The 13,230-nt window shown below is 44.8% G+C and overlaps 1 protein-coding gene across 1 annotated transcript in view; it reads right to left on the bottom strand.

Moving 5' to 3' along the window:
• The window catches only part of LOC142596483 (creatine kinase S-type, mitochondrial-like), a 40,232-nt gene that overhangs the window by 18,608 nt on the left and 8,394 nt on the right, over positions 1-13,230 (bottom strand). The window lies entirely within an intron of this gene.

The following is a 13,230-nucleotide window of genomic DNA, read 5'->3' as shown; positions in this document are numbered from 1 at the left end:
AAGAAATCAGCCAAGCACTATTAGTTTCCCTTACATGCCTATGGCCCAGATATACCAAGTACTGAATGTCTCCTGTGTTGAATGCTATTCAACTCTCACTGATTTGAGTTTACAGAAATCAAACGGTGTTCATTAATGGTTGGCAGAAAGCCTGACATCTTAGAGGTTTGAGATCCTGTCGTGGTTTAGCCCCAGCCAGCAACTAAGCACCACACAGCCGCTCGCTCACTCCCCCTGCCCCGATGGGATGGGGGAGAGAATCGGAGGAGTAAGAGTGAGAAACACTCCTGGGTTGAGATAAGAACAGTTTAATAGATGAAATAAAGTAAAATAGTAATCATAATAACAACAATATAATACTGATAAGAACAATAATAATAACCAAAGCAAGTGATGCCCAATGCAATTGCTCACCACCCACCGACCGATGCCCAGACAGTCCCCGAGCAGCGATCGCTGCTCCCCGGCCAACCCCCCCAGTTTCTATACTGCCCATGACGCCGTATGGTATGGAATAGCCCTTGGGGCAGTTTGGATCAACTATTCTGGCTGTGCCCCCTCCCAGTTCCATGTGCCCCTGGCAGAGCATGGGAAGCTGAAAAGTCCTTGATTGGCATAAGCAGTACTTAGCAACAACTAAACCATCAGTGTGTTATCAACATTCTTCTCATCCTAAATCCAAACCACAGCACTGTGCCTGCTACTAGGAAGAAAATTAACTCTATCCCAGCCGAAACCAGGACAGATCCTAAAATACTGAAGGAAGCAAGCAATGATATAAGTTAAAGATGGAATCTGAGGTTGCAACATTCAATGCCCTGATTTTCATAAATGTGCATTACTGTGAAAACAAACAAAACAAGGCAAAATGCTGAATCAGCGAAGCCTATTCCACTTCCCAAAAAACTTAACCGGTAAACCATGAAGGAATTATGTTCTCAGTGCTCTTCTTTTGACCTGTGCTTCTTGAAGAGCTGTCTACTGCTGAAGGCGGCAATGAAATAAAGCCTAGGATAGGTAATCAATATCTTGTCAATAATAAAATTGCCAAGGACATTCAATTAAAAAAGTTACTGACCTTAAATAAAGGCTGTGGATGTCATTAAAGGCTGTGGATGTCATTTACTTGGACTTTAGCAAAGCTTTTGACACCATCTCCCATAATATTCTCCTTGGGAAGCTGGCAGCTCATGGCTTGGATGGACGTAGTCTTCACTGGGTAAAAACTGGTTGGGTGGCCGAGACCAGAGAGTAGTGGTGAATGGAGTTCAGTCCACTTGGTGGCCGGTCAAGAGTGGTGTTCCCCAGGGCTCTGTTTTGGGGCCAGCCTTGTTTAATATCTTTATCAAAGATCTGGATGAGGGGATTGAGTGCACCCTCAGTAAGTTTGCAGATGACACCAAGCTGGGTGGGAGTGTCGATCTGCTGGAGGGTAGGATGGCCCTGCAGAGGGACCTGGACAGGCTGGACCGATGGGCCGAGGCCAACTGTATGAGGTTTAACAAGGCCAAATGCCGGGTCCTGCACTTGGGTCACAACAACCCCATGCAGCGCTCCAGGCTTGGGGAAGAGTGGCTGGAAAGCTGCCTGGCGGAAAAGGACCTGGGGGTGTTGGTCGACAGCTGGCTGAACATGAGCCAGCAGTGTGCCCAGGTGGCCAAGAAGGCCAACAGCATCCTGGCTTGTATCAGGAATAGTGTGGCCAGCAGGAGCATGGAGGTGATTGTGCTCCTGTACTCGGCGCTGGTGAGGCCGCACCTGGAATCCTGTGTCCAGTTTTGGGCCCCTCAATACAAGAAGGACATTGAGGTGCTGGAGCGTGTCCAGAGAAGGGCAATGGAGCTGGGGAAGGGTCTGGAGCACAGGGCTGATGGGGAGCGGCTGAGGGAACTGGGATTGTTTAGTGTGGAGAAGAGGAGGCTGAGGGGAGACCTTATTGCTCTCTACAACTGCCTGACAGGAGGGGGCAGGGAGGGGGGGTCGGTCTCTTCTCCCAAGTAGTTAGCGATAGGACGAGAGGAAATGGCCTCAAGCTGCGCCAGGGGAGGTTTAGGTTGGAAATTAGGAGAAATTTCTTTATGGAAAGGGTGGTCAAGCATTGGAACAGGCTGCCCAGAGAGGTGGGGGAGTCCCCATCCCTGGAAGTGTTCAAAAAACAGGCAGATGTGGCACTTCGGGACATGGTTTAGTCTAGTCTACCCTTGATTGGTTTAGTGTGGACTTGGTAGTGTAGGTTAATGGTTCGACTGGATGATCTTACAGGGCATTTCCAACCTAAACGATTCTATGATTCTATGAAATTCTTAACTCCTGGTTAATCCAGAGTGTGACACCTAGTTGCAAGGTTATAAATAGTTATGTTATTTCATCAGCTCCCTTTTGGTTGATGCTATGGATTAATGCACTATGAATAGAGCTAACAAGGTACAGCCATTCCTTTGGATATTTAAAATGCACATACAAGCTTTGTTTCTTCTGAAACAATCTTCTAGATTTTTGCATTTTTAAAAGTCTCAATATGAAACACTGTTATGTATTTTCAAAATAGTTGACTGTTGTACAGTTTTGCCATGAAAACACTTGGAAACTTTGATCCTCTCAAACATGTTTCTGCAGGAACTGAATGATGAGATGAAAATCCTTGTGTTCCTATCTGTGTGACAATGAAAACTATTGTTATGGACCCGATCCTTCAAGTCCTTAAACACAGTTATGGGACTGGGAAAAGTTGACCCAGATGCAGTTTTCTACAACCATTTTGGAGAAATTAAAATTAGTGTAGCTTTGACATTAAAAAAATATAGCAAAGAGCCCCCTGACAGTCTAGAATACAGAAAATATTTAATATTTATCTCAATGTAATATGTAATACTACTAGTTTAATTTGTTATTAATATAGAAAATATGAATCTTTTCTCAAGGAAATAACCAAAAGAGACCTGAATTTACTTTATAATTTGGCCAAAGAAGTCACAAGAGCCATATATATTTGACAGAGACCTTCCTGTGTGGAACATAAATTAAGTTTTTGGATCTGCACAGTATGTATTTAGCCAAAGTATAGACTCTGGACAATTTGCCATCATGCTAAAAATATTGACAGGCCATTAACTACTGGGTTTATACTGTGATTATCTTCCTTAGCTACGCAGAAAAGCATGTACACCAAAGAACGCCAAAGATAAAAATAAAAGAGAGTCAACAGAGATGGTGTCAGTACCCAGCTTGCATCTAAGCAATCCACAAACTCAGAGCCATGCTGGCTGAAGCAGAAGGTCATATCTGAAGCTGCAAGAGTAAACCAGTAAAGTTTGCCCAGCCATGCCTAAGGGGGAGTCAGGCAGGAGCTGTTAGCAATAAAGAAGAGGCAAGGAACACAAGGAGGGGGGCCTGGGGTGATGTGAATAGAAAAGGATCACAAAACCAAAAAAATGGGGCTTAAGCAGGGTCACATCCAGCATTTGAATGTAAGCAAGGAAGTGTCTACAAGGCACTGTTATGGAGAAATCCCCAAAATCCTTTCTGGGAAATTAGCATGCTGGGGTGCCTCTCTAAAGTGCTTGTACACTAATGCATGCAGCATGAGGAATAAACATGAGGAATTAGAGATCTGGTTTAACCCGGCAGGCAGCTAAACACCACACAGCCGTTCGCTTACTGCCCCTCCTCCCCAATGGGATGGGGGAGAGAATCGGGGGGAAAAAAAAAAGTAAAATTCATGGGTTGAGATAAAGACAGTTTAATAGGACAGAAAAGGAAGGGAAAATAATAATAATAATAATAATGATAAAAGAATATACAAAATAAGTGATGCACAATTGCTCACCACCCACCAAACAATGCCCAGCCAGTTCCCGAGCAGCGATCGCTGCTCCCCAGCCAACCCCCCCCAGTTTCTATACTGCCCATGACGTCACATGGTATGGAATGGCCCTTGGGGCAGTTGGGATCAACTGTTCTGGCTGTGCCCCCTCCCAGTTTCTTGTGCCCCTGGCAGAGCATGGGAAGCTGAAAAGTCCTTGACTGGCATAAGCAGTACTGAGCAACAACTAAACCATCAGTGTGTTATCAACATTCTTCTCCTACTAAATCCAAACCACAGCACTGTGCCAGCTACTAGGAAGAAAATTAACTCTATCCCAGTTGAAAGCAGGAGAGGTGCTCTGCTGGACCTCCTCCTCACCAACAAGGAGGGGCTTGTTGGGGATGTGAAGGTCAAAGGCAGCCTTGGCTGCAGTGACCATGAGATGGTGGAGTTCAGGATCCTGAGCGGAAGGAGGGAGGAGGGTGAAAAGCAAGCACACAGCCCTGGACTTGAGGAGAGCAGACTTTGGCCTTTTCAAGGATCTGCTTGGAAGAGTCCCATGGGATAAGACTCTGGAGGGAAGAGAGGATGAAGCAAGCTGGTTAATATTCAAGACTCAACTCCTCCAAGCTCAAGAGCAGTCCATCCCAACGAGCAGGAAGTCAGGCAAAGATCCCATGAGCCCTGCATGGAGCTCCTGGCCAAATTCAAATGCAAAAAGGAAGCATAAAGAGGGTGGAAGCAAGGATGGGTAACCTGGGAGGAATACAGAGATACTGTCTGAGCATGCAGATATGCAGTTAGGAAAGCCAAAGCCCACCTGGAACTGAATCTGGGCAGGGATGTCAAAGGCAACAAGAAGAACTACTTTAAGTACATAGGAGACACAAGGAAGACTAGGGAAAATGTGGGCCCACAGCTGAATGGAGTAGGGGACCTGGTGACACAGGACATGGAAAAGGCTGAGGTACCAAATGCCTCAGTCTTTACTAGAAAGACTGGCCTTTGGGAATCCCAGGCCCCAGAGACCAGGGCAAAGGATGGAGCAAGGAAGACGTACCCTTGGTGGAAGAGGATCTGGTCCGGGAATACTTAAGCAAACTGGACATATATAAGTCCATGGGCCCTGATGGGATGCACCCACGAGTACTGAGGGAACTGGCAGATGTCATTGCTCCTTTCAATTGTGAAAGAAAGGTATCCCCTCAAGGAAGATCTTGTAAATTACTGAGGCAAGTGGACCACCATTGAGGAAGGTATCCAGTATCTGAGGGAATTAGCCGTGTTGGAGGCGATCTACAGCAACCTGGACAACAACCAGGCATCCAAAGATCTGGATGACATCCAGCGCACATGGTCTATGTGGTGGAAGTTTCTATGGAATGCATCAATGTCGTATGGCAACACCCTTGTGATAATGGATTGGGCAGACATAGAGGCACAAACTGTGGATAAACTGGCCTGTCAGCTCTGGCGATTGGAAGAAAATCTCCCTCCCCCCTCCCCTTCGACCCTATGGGCCTGCATCGCAGCTGTGGAGAGACTGTCCTACCAGTTCCAGTGACTCAAAGAGAATGTGAAGCTCTCTTCCGCCTTGCCCCTATAGGCCAGCATCTTGGCTACTAAGAGTGCCATAAGGATTCAGCCTTTCCCTGCTCAAAGGAAAGGGAATTGTGAGCCCATGCTACATGCCACCCTGTGGTTCTATCTGTGCGATCATGGGGAGGAAATGAGGAAGTGGGATGGTGCACTTGCCTAAGACCTGGAAGCCTGCATACGTGAATTGCAGGAAAAAAGAACAACTAAAAAGGGTCCATTTAGGAAGATTACCACTCCGGTTGCTGTTAAGCAATTCCCCAGATGCAGCAGAAGGGCTGAGGACAGCTCTCCTCCATCTGATACTGATCCAGTGGATGTATGGCCGTGTGGGTTCAAAAGCCACTCCTGGTACCATGATGAAGGAATTTCTGGTTTGTAATTACAGGAGTCAGGTAATGAATGCTCTGACCAGGAATAGAGGGGCTCTGCCACCAGCCAGGTGGAAGAAAGGGACAACTGGATTTTCTGGACTGTATAGATTCAATGGCCTGGCACATCAGACCCATGGGACTATAAGGCTTCAGTGGACACCGGTGCACAGTGTAGCCTAATGCCATCAGAGTACAAGAGGACAGAACACATCTAGATTTCTGGAGTGACAGGGGGATCTGTGTTGGAGGCTGAGGGAAGGCCAACAGAATGAGCGGCAGAAGCATCTGTCCCAGAGGCTCCATGTATATTTAGCATTGACTATTTCAAGAGAGAGTACTTCAAAGACCCAAAAGGGCACTGGTGGGCCTTTGGTGTAGCCACAGTGGATACAGAGAAGATTTAACATCTGTCTACCTTGCCTGGCCTCTTGGAAGGTTCCTCTGTTGTGGGATTGCTATGTGTCAAAGAACAGCAGGTGCAGGTTGCTACCATGATGGTGCACTAGCGGCAATATCGCACCAACCGAGACTCCCTGGCTCCCATCCATGAGCTGATTCGTCAACTGGAGAGCCAAGGAGTGATCGGCAAAACTCACTCACCCTTTAATAGTCACATATGGCCAGTGCGAAAGTCTGGCAGAGAACAGAGGCTAACAGTGGACTATCATGGCCTGAACAAAGTGGTGCCACCACCGAGTGCTGCCATACCAGACATGCTAGAACTCCAATATGAACTGGATTTGAAGGCAGCCAAGTGGTATTCCACAACTGATATTGCCAATGCATTTTTCTCAATTCCTTTGGTAGTAGAATGCAGGCCAGTTTGTTTTCATGTGGAGGGGTGTCCAATACACCTAGAACCTACTGCCCCAGGGGTGGAAACACAGCGCTACCATTTGTCATGGACTGATCCAGACTGCACTGGAACAGTGTGAAGCCCCTGAACACCTGAAATACGACATCACCATGTAGGGCAACACAGTAGAAGAAATATTCAAGAAAAAGAGAAGAATAATCCAGATTCTTGATCCAGATCAAAGGACCTGAACGAAAGATTCAGTTCTTGGGAATAAAATGTCAAGATGGGCATTGTCGCATCCCAATAGATGTGATCGCAGCTATGTCCCTACCAGTTAACAAAAAGGAATCGCAAGCTTTCCTAGGCATTTGTGGGATTCTGGAGAATGCATCTTCTGGGTGACAGTCTGATTGTGAATCCTCTCTATCAAGTGACGCAAAGAAGAACTATTTTGAGTGGGGCTCTGAGCAATGCAAGCCTTTGAATAGATCAAACAGGAGGTAGTTCGAGCGGTAGCCCTTGGGACAGTCCGGACAGGACAGGATGAGAAACGTGCTCTACAATACAGCCAGGGAGTGTGGCCTCACCTGGAGCCTCTAGCAGAAAGCACCCAGAGAAACTTGAGGTTGACCTCTAGGGTTTTGGAGCCAGGGGTATATAGGACCCGAGGTACACTACACCCCAACTGAAAAGGAGATACTAACAGCATATGAGGATGTTTGAGCCACTTCAGAAATAGTACCGAAGCAAAGGCACCTTGGTTGCCTGTGCTACACTGGGTGTTCAAAGGGAGGGTCCCCTCTACACATCAAGCAACCAACGCTATGTGGAGTAAGTGGGTTGCATTGATCACACAATAGGCTTGAATGGGGAAGCACAACCACCCAGGAATCCTGGAAGAGATCATAGACTGGTCAGAAGGCAGAGATTTCAGAGCATCACCAAAGGCGGTGACTCATGATGAAGAGGCACCACACTACAATCAGAAGGTGGAAGGCACCATGTTCTGTTTACTGATGGGTCCCATCATATTATGGGAAATCACCACAGAATCATAGAATCACAGAATGGTTTGGGTTGGAAGGGACCTTTAAAGGTCATCTAGTTGTGGTAGTGCAGCCCCCCAGGCCACCCTGAGATCTCAGGATAAGCCCTATTGTGCTGTTATCTTGGTCACCAGTGCAGTGACTTGGGTGTCAGGCACTCCCTGGTCACACCTGGGCCATCTGCTCCCTGAATTGTGGCCAGAATGTAAAATACTGACCAAAGCCAATCATCTCCAGATCCTATAAATAACGATCCAAAAGGGAGACCTTTTGAGCTCTCAAGGACCTCAGCGGGCTGTGTGACCCAGTATCTCCCCCTGAGCTGGGACGCCTCTCAGGGTAGATTTCACGAGGATTGAAGGATTGTCCATCGATGATTTCGTGAGGGCTCAAAGGCCTGACTTCGTGAGGTTCACCGACCGTCCGTTGATGAATGCTGGCACATAAAAATGAGTAATTCATGCAACTCATGAAAAGGGAAATTTTAATCACAGGTTAACCTCGGGGTGTGTGCGATTTTATTTAGAGCTGTTTGTTGGTCTGTCTGTCTGTCTGTGTGTGTGTGTGTGATTTGATTTGATTTGATTTAAACCCCATCTGTGTGTGCAACCCTGCTGTAAGTTTCGGGTCACCCTTGCCATTCTCGAACCTTTAACTAAGTCACTATTTTGATTGTAGCAAATGCCACTGAATCACTCTGTTAAATTGGCTGATGCTTAAGTGCTGTGAAGAATTGTACAACCTAACTTTGTGATCTCAAGAATATTAATAAATCCTAAATTGCTGCTAAATCAAAGCCGTGTAAAAAATCATATTTGCGACACTAGTCCAACCCCCCCCTGCAATGAGCAGGGACAGCTTTAACCAGATCAGGTTGCTCAGAGCCCCATCCAGTCTGACCTTGAATGTTGCCAGGGATGGGGCATCTACCACCTCTCTGGGCAACCTGTTCCAGTGCTTCACCAAACAGGATTGGGTGTACCACATTCCCTATCATGACTGTGGAAAGACTGAAGGGTACAATGGGCTGTTAAAGACTGTACTGAAAGCGATGGGCACTGGGACATAGAAGGACTGGGATGCAAATTTTGGCTGAAGCCACTTGGCTGGTTAATACCACAGGATCAGATAACTGACCTGACCCTGCCCAAACAAAACTCCGATGTGCTGCAGAAGGAGATAAGGTCCCTGTAGTGCATGTAGGGAACTGGCTGGGAAAGACATCATGGGCAAATCCATTCCTAGGATTGCTTTTGGTCAAGGACCCAGGTATAATTGGTGGGTAATGCAGGAGGATGGGGAAATCTGTTGTGCACCTCAAGGAGATTTAACCCGAGGGGAAAAAGAACCCATGGTTTGAGTTATATATTATAGGAAGTACAACAGCAGGAATCACCTGAAACAACAGAGAACGAGCCTTGCAAGAAGCCAAGCAAGTGCAGCAGCGACCCAACCTGAGCTGGCTTTGGCACCCAATAACTCAACACAACACGCAACCTCTCCTGTCCTGAGTGACCACCATAATGAATGGAGCCCAAGTCATAGACTAAGTGAACTCAATGGACATTTTATGGACATTTTACAGGGGAGGCCCATAGACTAAGGGAATGATATCTGTGTACATATCAAAGGACAGGAAGAGGGAAAGGTAATTAATGAGGATGTATTGGATAGTGTAGGACCTGAGTGAGATGTAAACAGTATGGAATAAGGCATAGAGGTTGTACTGGGTTTGGCTGGGATGGAGTTAACTTTCTTCATAGCAGCTGGTATGGTGCTGTGTCTTAGATTTGTGGCTAAAACAGTGTTGATAACACACTAGTGTTTTGCCTATTGCTGAGCAGTGTTTGCACAGTATCAAGGCTTTCTTTTTTTTCCCACTCTGCTCCCTGCAGTGAGTAGGACGGGGGTGGGAGGGGACACAACCTGGACAGCTGACCCAGACTGACCAAAGGGATATTCCATACCATACAACATCATACTCGGCAATAAAAACTGAGGGGAGGAGAGGTTTGGAAGGTAGCCATTGCTTGGAGACTGACTGGGCATCAGTCTACTTGTGGGAGGTGCTGAGTGATTGCCTTTGCATCACTTCTTTTGTTTTCTTCCTCTTTCCTTTGCTTATTAAACTATCTTTATCTCAACCCACGAGTTTTCTTGCTTTTGCTCTTCCTGTTCTTTCCCCCATCCCAGTGGGCTGGGAGAGCGAGTGAGCAGCTGTGTGGTGCTTAGCTGCTGGCTAGGGTCAACCCACCACACTAAAAAAGTTTCTCTGCTAATTGGTTTATAACTGCATCAGTCTTTGTAGAAATTAGTTCTTTCAATGCACCACAAGCTACATACACATTTGGACTTTATTTTGGAAACACATAGGACTGAATTAGTTGCATCTTAACTAGCCCGGTGCCAGCAGCAGCTGTGCTTCAGTACCAACCACTTCATGTGTGAAGTGATTAATTGAGAGGGGAATAAATGCTACGTTGACTTAAAGTAACAGTCACTAAGACATGCAACATATAGCATTAAGTGTCTGCAAAAACAAGTTTTCTTCATAGCTGAACACAATTATTCCTGATCTCCCACCACATCAGCACTATAAAGGGTAAGCAAATTCAGAGCCAAATTGGAATTGCCTTTTCTAGAGCAATATTCAATAAGCTATGGCTTCCAGTGAATCAGCAAAAACAATCTGAAAGGTCATGAGGTCATAGCCTATCTCTTTTCTCTCCCCAAGATTTGCTCAGCTACCTGTAACCAGCCTTTAGAACATTAGTGTTCTGACAGGAGTGTATTATGTTTTTAAAATTCCATTTTAATACTATCTATCTATAAAACCTACCATGCACAGGATGCAGAGACAAAAGCCAGCTGCAAGATTCAGTAGAAGTCATTGCAGCAATTCTGGTGCTGGCTGAGAAACAGCCCAGAGGATTCCAAATATCATTTAAGGTGGAGCTGTTAGTAGCCACAGTCTGAATCCCAGGATGTAAAAAAAAAAAAAAAAAAAAAGATAATGCCTCTTTTAGGGCATTAAACCAGTTTTCCCTCTTCACAATACATCTAGATTACAGCCCCTGTTAAAGGCCAATGTAAGCTCCAAAAGAAATACAATTTTTATAGATCAGGGCCCTCACCAACACTAAAAAGATACCTTTTTTAATTAATAACTTATGAAAATTCTATTGAACCAAGACATATCAAAACTCCCCTTGCCACTCTGACCAAAGATTGCATAGAATTCTTCAGGACATTTGATTCACAGCTACAACCTTGTTCAGACTATTTCAGCAGTGTCACATTGCACACAGTGATCCTGTGATCTGCACGCAGGTGAAACCATTCCATCCATTTCAGAGATGGAATCATCATAAATGCACAAACCACCTCTTTACCCTTTAAGGAACTTGCAATCTTTACTACTACTTTTAATATAAACAAACTCTTTTGCAATTAACCCTTTTCTTTCTTGAACTTCTTTTAATGAGAAAGTTGTCAGATCTATTTTCTTAGGTGGATATTCATGTAGTTGAACATAAATATTGATTATCCTTTATTTTAAACTAGGCAGCACATGTGCTTTTAGCCAAGAATGGAAAGAAGGTACAAGGGTTACAGACTGAACAGTGACATTTCTAGAAATAGAACTAGATTAAATATTTGAATCATGTCATGGGTGATATTAAGTGCCACACCATGTGGTCCTGAGTGACATTTTAGAGGAATGGCAGATTCATAGCTAAAATTCACACGGACACATAAACACCGATAACATATATGCACATTTTAAACTGTTGTCTAATGGTGATACTGTACTGAGCAGAACTTTCCATGTGGTGGAGAAATGGGTTACAAAAGATGCTGGTCTTTTATATTTGAGAAATAATTCCTTTGAGTCATCCTTAGCTTGATCTAGAACCCACAGAAGCCAGTGGAAATTTTTCTCTGCCCTTCTACAGCAGTTGTGGGCACCTTAGAAACATCTGCAAGAAATGTCATAAGAGACTAAATGCCTGATATACCATTTTTAGATGCCTAAAAAACAGTTTACATTGCTCTTGGTTTGCTATATCACTCTACAAGGTCAGAGGATAAGATCTAAATTAAAACATTAAATCTCATAAAGCAATATTGGTGGGTTATTTTCAGTTTCTCATAGCTCAGCCTGAGCAAGACCTGAACCTTTCTGACTGATCTCTGTTTAAGATAAAAACCTCCAGAGTGCAGAAATAATGTTAGTGCAGACATCATTCTAATTATGTCTTAATCATAGCATGGAATGTCTCTAGGAAAATTAAACTAAAATTCAGTTTCTTTTCGCCTCATAATTCCAGAGGTTGGTGAACAGGTATAAAAATCTAAACCTCTTTTTAAAAAAATAAACCAGAAAACTCCAAACTCCTTGTTATGAAAGGAGGAGATATAGAAAAGACTATGACTCTTAATAGGTCAAACAACTACCCTTTAGTCACAACACGCTTTTTTGATTTCTACCAGCTAAAGATCTGGTGCATTAGATTTGACCTGGTGAGATTTAGAACCCCAAATTCTCTTACTGAAGCCAAAGGTGTTGGGAGTGTTTGCCATTTTGAATCAGTCAACTACTATTTTACAATATGAAAAACTCATCTCCACAGTGCAGAGCGCTACAAACTCTCTCTCTCTCTCTCTCTCTCTCTCAAATAACTTCCCAAATTAAAGATGGTTTCTCTGAACTGTTATTACACCTCTGCAAAGGAACTTATTGTCCCCTTATTTAAACTGTTACTTAAGGGTTGACATTTGAAACAGCTGCACAGTGGGCTGACACATTTTCCTGCACCAAGTAGTTATGCAAGAGCAGAGCACCTCTCCTGCTTTCAACTGGGATAGAGTTAATTTTCTTCCTAGTAGCTGGCACAGTGCTGTGGTTTGGATTTAGTAGGAGAAGAATGTTGATAACACACTGATGGTTTGGTTGTTGCTCAGTACTGCTTATGCCAGGCAAGGACTTTTCAGCTTCCCATGCTCTGCCAGGGGCACAAGAAACTGGGAGGGGGCACAGCCAGAAGAGTTGATCCCAACTGCCCCAAGGGCTATTCCATACCATACGGCGTCATGGGCAGTATAGAAACTGGGGGGGTTGGCTGGGGGGCAGCGATCGCTGCTCGGGGACTGGCTGGGTTTCGTCAGCAGGTGGTGAACAGTTACATCACTTGGGTTTTTTTTTCCTGGGTTTTGTTTCTCTCTCTCATTGTTCTCCTTTTCATTACAATTTTTATTACTATTATTATTATTTTATTTCAGTTATTAAACTGTTCTTATCTCAACCCACGAGTTTTCTTACTTTTGCCCTTCCGATTCTCTCCCCCATCCCACTGGGGGGGAGGGTGAGTAAGCAGCTGTGTGGTGCTTGGTTGCCGACAGGGGCTAAACCATGACAAGGACTTTGCACTCGTCTTTGTTAAACTTCATACTGTTCTTGATAGCCCACTCTTCTAACCTGTCCAGGTTCCTCTCTAAGATGGCTTTCCTTTCAGAGATGTCCATCTCACCACCCAGTTTGGTGTCATCAGCAAACTTTGTGAGGATGCTTTCAATCCCATAAATCAGACCATTTATATAATCATAGAA

Source organism: Pelecanus crispus, chromosome W (genome assembly GCF_030463565.1).
Source record: "Pelecanus crispus isolate bPelCri1 chromosome W, bPelCri1.pri, whole genome shotgun sequence".
NCBI lineage: Eukaryota > Metazoa > Chordata > Aves > Pelecaniformes > Pelecanidae > Pelecanus > Pelecanus crispus.
The sequence above is the reverse complement of the archived record's forward strand: the minus strand, read 5'-3'. Positions and strand labels throughout refer to the sequence as shown.